Below are 8,452 nucleotides of genomic sequence, written 5' to 3' on the forward strand. Positions count from 1 at the left end.
AGAAGCAGCAACCTCCTAGACCCCAGCTGCAGCAACTTCTTGCTCATCTCCAAAGGCAACAGAAACAAAAGCAAAAATGAACTATTGGGACTTCATCAAGATAAAAATCTTCTGCACAGCAAAGGAAACAGTCAACAAAACTAAAAGGCAACCTATGGAATGGGAGAAGATATTTGCAAATGACATATCAGATAAAGGGCTAGTATCCAAGATGTATAAAGAACTTATCAAACTCAAAGCCCAAAAACCAAATAATCCAACCAAGAAATGGTCAGAAGACATGAACAGACATTTCTCTAAAGAAGACATACAAATGGCCAACAGACACATGAAAAAATGCTCCACATCCCTTGGCATCAGGGAAATACAAATCAAAACCACAAAGAGGTACCACCTCATACCCATCAGAATGGCTAAAATTAACAAGACAGGAAACAACAAATGTTGGTGAGGATGTGGATAAAGGGGAACTCTTCTACACTGTTGGTGGGAATGCAAGCTAGTACAGCCACTCTGGAAAACAGTATGGAGGTTCCTCAAGACGTTAAAAATAGAGCTACCCTATGGCCCAGCAATTTCACTACTAGGTATTTACCCCAAAGATACAAATGTAGTGATCTGAAGGGGCACCTGCACCCCAGTGTTCATAGCAGCAATATCCACAATAGCCAAACTGTGGAAAGAGCCAAGATGTCCATTAAGAAGATGTGATGGGGTAATTGGGTGATGGGCATTAAGGAGAACACATGACATGATGAGCACTGGGTGTTATATGCAACTGATGAATTATTGAACACTATATCTGAAACCAATCATGTACTATATGTTGGCTAATGGAATCTAAATAAAAAAAACTACAATGAGATATCACCTCACACCAGTCAGAATGGCTAAAAGCAACAACGCAAGAAGCAATAGGTGCTGGTGAGGATGTGGAGAAAAAGGAACCCTTTTGCACTATTGGTGGGAATGCAAACTGGTGCAGCCACTCTGGAAAACAGTATGGGGTTTTCTTAGAAAGTTAAAAATAGAAGTACCCTTCGATCCAGCAATTGCACTATTAGGTATTTATCCAAAGAATACAAAAATACTAATTCAAAGGGATACATGTTCTCTGATGTTTATCACAGCATTATCTCCAATAGCCTAATTATTGAAATAACCCAAGTGTCCACTGACCAAAGAATGGATAAAGAAGAAGTGGTATATATATATATATATACATATACATACATACACACACACACATATACACATTAGAGTATTACTCAGACATAAAGAGGAATGAAATCTTGTCATTTGCAATGACATGGATGGAGCTAGAGCCTATTATGCTAAGGGAAATAAGTCAGAGAAAGACACATATGATTTCACTCTTCTGTGGAATTTAAGAAACAGACAAATGAGCAAAAGGAAAAAAAGAGAGAGAGAGGCAAACCAAGAAACAGACTCTTAACTACAGAGAACATACTGATGGTTACCAGAGGTGAGGTGGGTGGGAGATGGGTTAAATAGGTGATGGGGATTAAGGAGTTCACTTGTGATGACCACCAGGTGTTGCACGGAAGTGTTGAATAACTATATTGTACACCTGAAACTGATATTACAGTGTTAACTATAGGGAATTTAAATAAAAACTTTAAAAATATATTTTGTCACATCACCTCCTAAAAACAAAAACAAAAACAAAAACTGCACCTAGGTATATCATAGTCAAACTGCAGAAAATCAAAGCCAGAGAAATTTTTTTGGTTATTTTTTTCTTCAAATTTTTACTTAAATTCTAGTTAGTTAACATGAAGGGCAATGTCCGTTTCAGAAGTAGAATTCAGTGATTCATCACTTATATATAATACCCAGTGCTCATCATAACAAGTGTCCTCCTTAATACACATCACCCATCTAGCCCATTCCCCACCCACCTCCCTCCATCAACCCTGTTTGTTCTCTCTCTTTAAGAGTCTTTTATGGTTTGTTTCTCTTTCTCCCCTCCCCTCCAATATGTTCATCTATTTTGTTTCTTAAATCTCACATGAGTGAAATCATATGGTATATGTCTTTCCCTGACTGATGTATTTCGCTTAGCATAACAGACTCTAGCTCCATCCATGTCATTGCAAATATATACATACCACATCTTCTTTATCCATTCATTAGTTGATGGACATTTAGGCTCTTTCCATAGTTTGGCTAGTGTTGATAGTGCTGCTATAAGCATGGGGGTGCATGTACCCCCTCAAATCTGTATTTTTACATCCTTTGAGTAAATACCTAGTAGTGCAATTGCTGGGTTGTAGGGTAGTTCTATTTTTGACTTTCTGAGGAACCTCCATACTGTTTTCCAGAGTGGCTGCACCAGTTTGCATTTCCACCAACAGTGTAAGAGGCTTCCCTCTTCTCCACATCTTTGCCAACAGCTGTTGCTTCCTGGGGTGTTGATTTTAGCCATTCTGACAGGTGTGAGGTGCTATCTCATTGTGATTGGATTTGTATTTCCCTGATGATGAGCGATATTGAGCATCTTTTCATGTATCTGATAGCCATCTGGATGTCTTCTTTGGAAAGGTGTCTATGCATGTGTTCTACCCATTTCTTAACTGGATTATTTATTCTTTGGGTGTTGAGTTTGATAAGTTCTTTCTAGATTTTGGATACTAACCCTTTATCAGATATGTCATTTGCAAATATCTTCTCACATTCCATAGGTTGCCTTTTAGTTTTGCTGATTTTTTCCTTTGCTGTGCAGAACCTTTTGATCTTGATGAAGTCCCAATAGCTCATTTTTGCTTTGTTTCCCTTGCCACTGGTCATGTGTCTAGTAAGGACTTGCTCCAGCTGAGGTCAAAGAGGTTTCTGCCTGTGTTCTCCTCTAGGATTTTGATGGTTTCCTGTCTTAGATTCAGGTCTTTCATCCACTTTGAATTTATTTTTGTGTATGGTGTAAGAAAGTGATCCAGTTTCATTCTTCTGCATGTGGCTGTCCAATTTTGCTGACACCATTTGTTGAGGAGACTCTTTTTTCCATTTGATATTCTTTCCTGTTTTGTTGAAGATTAGTTGACCATTTAGTTGTGGGTCCATTTCTGGGTTTTCTATTCTGTTCCATTGATCTACATGTCTGTTTTTGTGCCAGTACCATACTATCTTGATAGCTACAGCTTTGTAATATAGCCTGAAGTCTGGAATTTTCCGATTTCATACAAATTTTGGGATTGTTTATTTTACCTCTGTGAAAAAATGCTGGTGGTATTTTGATAGGGATTGCATTGAATATGTAGATTGCTTTGGGGAGTATAGACATTTTTAACAATGATTGTTCTTCCAATCCATGAGCATGGAATGTTTTTTCATTTCTTTGTGCCTTCTTCAACTTCCTTCATAAGTGTTCTATAGTTTTCAGAGTACAGATCTTTTACCTCTTTGATTAGGTTTATTCCTAGGTATCTTATTGCTTTTGGTGCAATTGTAAATGGGATTGATTCCTTGATTTCTCTTTCTGCTGCTTCACTATTGGTGTACAGAAATACAACAGATTTCTGTACGTTGATTTTATATCCCATGATTGAGTTCGTGTTTTAGTTCTTTCAATTTTCTGGTGGAGTCTTTCAGGTTTTCTACATAGAGTATCATATCATCTGCAAAATGAAAGTTTGACTTCTTCCTTGTCAATTTGGATGCCTTTTATTTCTTTTTGTTGTCTGATCACTGAGGCTAAGACTTCCATTACTATGTAAAATAGTAATGGTGTGAGTGGACGTCCCTGTCTTGTTCCTGACTGTAGAGGAAAAGCTATCAGGTTTTCCTCATGAGGATGATATTAGCTATGAGTCTCTCATATATGGCCTTTATGATGTTGAGGTATATTTCATCTATACCTATTTTGTTGAGGGTTTTTTTTTTAAATCAAGAATGGCTGGTGTATTTTGTCAAATGCTTTTTCTGCATCTATTGAGAGGATCTACCTTTTTATCCTTTCTTTTTATTAATGTGGTGTATCACATTGATTGATTTGTGAATATTGAACCACCCCTGCAGCCCAGGAATAAATCCCAATTGATTGTGGTGAATAATTCTATAAGGTACTGTTGGATTTGATGTGCTAGTATCTTGTTGAGAATTTTTGAATCCATGTTCATCAGGGATATTGGCCTGTAATTCTCCTTTTTAGTGATGTCTTTTTCTGGTTTTAGAATCAAGGTAATGCTAGCCTTGTACAAGGAATTTGAAATTTTTCCTTCCATTTCTTTTTGAGGGGGGACCCATTTGAGAAGGATAGGTATTAACTCTTCTTTAAATGTCTGGTAGAATTCCCCTGGGAAGCCATCTAGCCCTGGACTTCTGTTTGTTGGGAGATTTTTGACTATTGATTCAATTTCTTTGCTGTTTATGGGTCTGTTCAAATTTTCTATTTCATCCTGTTTCAGTTTTAGTGGTTTGTGTGATTGTAAGAATTTGTCCATTTCTTCCTGTTTGCCCAGTTTGTTGGCATATAATTTTTTATAATACTCTATTATGGTTATTTGTATTTTTGTGGTGTTGGTTGTGATGTCTCCTTTTTCATTCATGATTTAATTTATGTAGATCATTTCCATTTCTTTTTGATAAGTTTGGCTAGGGCTTGATAGACTTTATTCTTTCAAGGAACCAGCTCTTATTTTTGTTGATCTATTCTGTTTTTTGTTTGTTTGTTTCTATTTCATTTATTTCTGCTCTAATCTTTATTATTTCCCTTCTTCTGCTGGCTTTAGAATTTATTTGCTGTTCTTTTTCTAGCTCCTTTAGGTGTAACGTTAGGTCGTGAATTTGAGACTTTTCTTGCTTCTTGAGGTAAGCCTGTATTGCAATATACTTCCCTCCTAGGACTGCCTTTGTTGCATCCCAAATGTTTTGGACTATCGTGTTTTCATTTTCATTTGCTTTCATGTTTTTTTTTTAAATTTCTTCTTTAATTTCCTGGTTAGCCCATTCATTCTTTAGTAGGATGTTCTTTAATCTCCATGTATTTGTGGTCTTTCCAAATTTTTTCTTGTGGTTGACTTCAAGTTTCATAGCATTGTGGTCAAAAAACATGCATGGTATGATCTCCAACTTTTTGTACTTGTTGAGGGCTGATTTGTGACCCAGTATGTGATCTATTGTGGAGAATGTTCCATGTGCACTAAAAGAAATGTGTATTCTGCTGCTTTAGTATGATACATTCTGAATATACCTGTTAAGTCCATCTGGTCCATGTGTCATTCAAAGCCATTGTTTCCTTGTTGTTTTTTTGCTTAGATGATCTGTCCATTGCTATACGTGGGGTGTTAAGGTCCCCCACTATTATTGTATTATTATCCATGAGTTTTTTTATTTTTGTCAGTAATTGATTTATATATTTGGGTGCTCCCAAGTTGGGGGCATAATTTCTTACAATTGTTAGATCTTCTTGATAGATAGACCCCTTAATTATGATATAATGCTCTTTTTCATATCTTGATACATTCTTTGGTTTAAAATCTCATTTGTCTAATATAGGTATGGATATTCTGGCTTTCTTTTGATGTCCATTAGCATAACAGTTCGTTCTCCATCCCCTCACTTTCAATCTGCAGATATCTTTAGGTCTAAAATGAGTCTCTTGTAGGCAACATTAGATGGGTCTTGTTTTTTATCCATTCTGATATCTTATGTCTTTTGATTGGAATGTGTAGTCCACTTACATTGAGAATGACTATTGATAAATATGGATTTAGTGCCATTGTTTTACCTGTAAAGTTGGTATTTCTGGTGATGTTCTCTGTTTCTTTCTAGTCTTGTTTCTTTTGGCATTTTTCCTCCACTCAAAGAGTCTCCTTTGCTATTTCTTGCAGGGCTGATTTAGTGGTCACGAACTCTTTTAGTTTTTGTTTGGGAAATTCTTTACCTTTCTTTCTATTCTGAATGACAGTCTTACTGGATAAAGTGTTCTTGGCTGCATATTTTTCCCATTCAGCACATTGAATACATCCTGCCACTGCTTTCTGCCCTGCCAAGTTTAGGTGGACAGATCTGCTGTGATCTTGACTTGTCTTCCCTTGTAGGTTGACTTTTTCCCTTGATGGTTTCAGGATTCTTTCCTTGTCTGTGTATTTTGTGCATTTAACTATGATTTGTCTTGGTGATGGCTGGGTTTTGTTGAATTTAATGGGAGTTCTCTGTGCTTCTTGGATTTGGATTTCAACGCCTGTGTCCTCTCCCAGATTAGGGAAGTTTTTAGCTATAATTTGCTTAATAAAACTTCTGTCCCTTCTTCTCTCTCTTCATCTTCCAGGACTCCATTGTTACAAATGTTATTACATTTTAACGAGTCACTGAACTCCCTAATTCTACCCTCATCATCCAATACCTTTCTTTTCTTCTTTTCAGCTTCATTATTTTCCATAATTTTGTCTTCTATATCCCCAATTCATTCCTCTGCTTCTCCCATCCTCATTGTTATGGCATCCATTTAGGTTTGCATCTTGGTTAAAGCATTTTTAATTTCAGCTTGACTAGATTTTAGGTGTTTTATTTCTGTAGTAAGGGATAGTCTGGTGTTTTTATACTTTTTTTCAAACCCAGCTAGTATCCTTATAATTGCAGTCTTAAATTCTAGTTCAGACATCTTACTTATATCTGCATTGCTTAAATCCGTGGTCATTAGTTCTACTTCCTGTTCTTTCTTTTGGGTTGAATTCCTTTGTCTTGTCTTTTTGTCCAGCTAGATCCTAGGCCTATTTTGGTCTGCTTGTTCAAAGAAGAGAGACACCCCCTCAAAAAAAGAAGCTAGATTCTATTTCTCTAAACCTGAAGCTTTGTCATACTCTATGACCCATAGACTTGGTGTGTGCAATGGGTTTTCTCTGGCCTTCTTGGGGAAAGTCTTGTTGCACTGATTTTCAGTCCAACTTGCCCTTATAGAGATGCACACAAGGGGGCATGGCTTGTTGTAAGTGGCTCTGGTCTCCACTTTTTGGCACTGTTTAGCTCACTGAGTTCAGTCAGTGCTGATTGGTGGGGGGCAAAAATGACATCACAACACTCTTTCATCCCCTGAGCAGAGAGCTTGCACACATCACCCTTTAAGAAGCCTTCACAGAACAGTAAACAATCACCCATCACCCCTCTTGTGTTCTTGGCTTCCATCAGATCCATGCCTTCACTGTGTGTGTGTTTGAGCTCTTTTCCTGCCAGGCATCACAGCACTCCTGTGTTTTATCTCAGGCACACAGCTGGGTTTCTAAAGTCCAAATTTTAGGGACTCACTTGGCAAGGCCCCACGCTGAACCTCTGGGGAGGGACTCGCTACACTTTTGCCATTTGCCAGCTCATTTCAAGAAAGCAGTCACAGGACCAGGCAGCAGTTTGAAATTTATGGCAAAGAAGAGCAGAAAGCCAGCACCAAGGTTTGCTGCCCTCAGCCAGGTTCCTGCTCCTATGCCTGGGAACAGGGCAGCACATTGGCACAACCCATTCTTCTGTCCCTGGAAAGGCCTTGCTGCCACTGCCAAATGCATTCCAAGCAGGGTTACAATTTCTCCCTGTGTGACCCAGGAGATCTTCAGACCACACTGTCTGCTCCTGGGTCTCCACCCTCCTTCTCCACAGGAGCACTGCTTAGCCAGGAACAACGCTGGTGGTGGCATACTTCTAAAATGTCAGATTTTGTGCTCTACTGTTTATAATACTTTGTGGTCGTGTTTATAAGCATGTCTCCCTCCCCTTCGTAGCACCCGCAGTTCTTATCTGCCCCAAATCAACTCTCTGCCACTCCTACCATCCATGATTCTACTTGTAGACTTGCAGTTTTGTTCTCTCAGTCCTCAGATTGATTTTTAAAAAAGATTTTAGTTATTAAATAAATAAATAAATAAATAAATAAATAAATAAATAAAGAGAGATAGAGAACACAAACAGGCAGAGCAGCAGGCAGAGGGAGATGGAGAAACAGGCTCTCTGCTGAGCAGGGAGCCCAATGTGGGGCTTGATCCCAGGACCCTGGGATCTTGACCCGAGCTGAAGGCAGCTGCTTTACTGACTGAGCCACCCAGGTCCCCCCTCAGATTGATTTTTGGGGTGTTCTGAATAATTTGATATTTATCTAGCTGTGTTCAAGGGACAAGGTAAGCTTAGGGTTCCCCTGCTTCTGTGTCATCTTAACTCCAACTCCAAGACACATTATAATTAAAATGTCAAAAGTAAAAGACAAAGAGAATCTCAAAATCAGCAAGAAAAAGAAGTATAGAAGGGAAATCCCATACGGCTGTCAGCAGATTTATCATAAGAGAATGGCGTGACATATTCAAAGTGCTGAAAGGAAAAAACTCTAACCAAGAATACTCTATCCAACAAGGTTATCATTTACAACCAAAGAAATGGATAATAAGTTTTCTAGACAAGCAAAAGCTAAAGGATTCATCACTACTAAACTGGCTTTACCAGAAATGTTAAAGAG

Source organism: Mirounga leonina, unplaced genomic scaffold (genome assembly GCF_011800145.1).
Source record: "Mirounga leonina isolate KUSES-001 unplaced genomic scaffold, KU_Mleo_1.0 Mir_101609, whole genome shotgun sequence".
NCBI classification, from domain to species: domain Eukaryota; kingdom Metazoa; phylum Chordata; class Mammalia; order Carnivora; family Phocidae; genus Mirounga; species Mirounga leonina.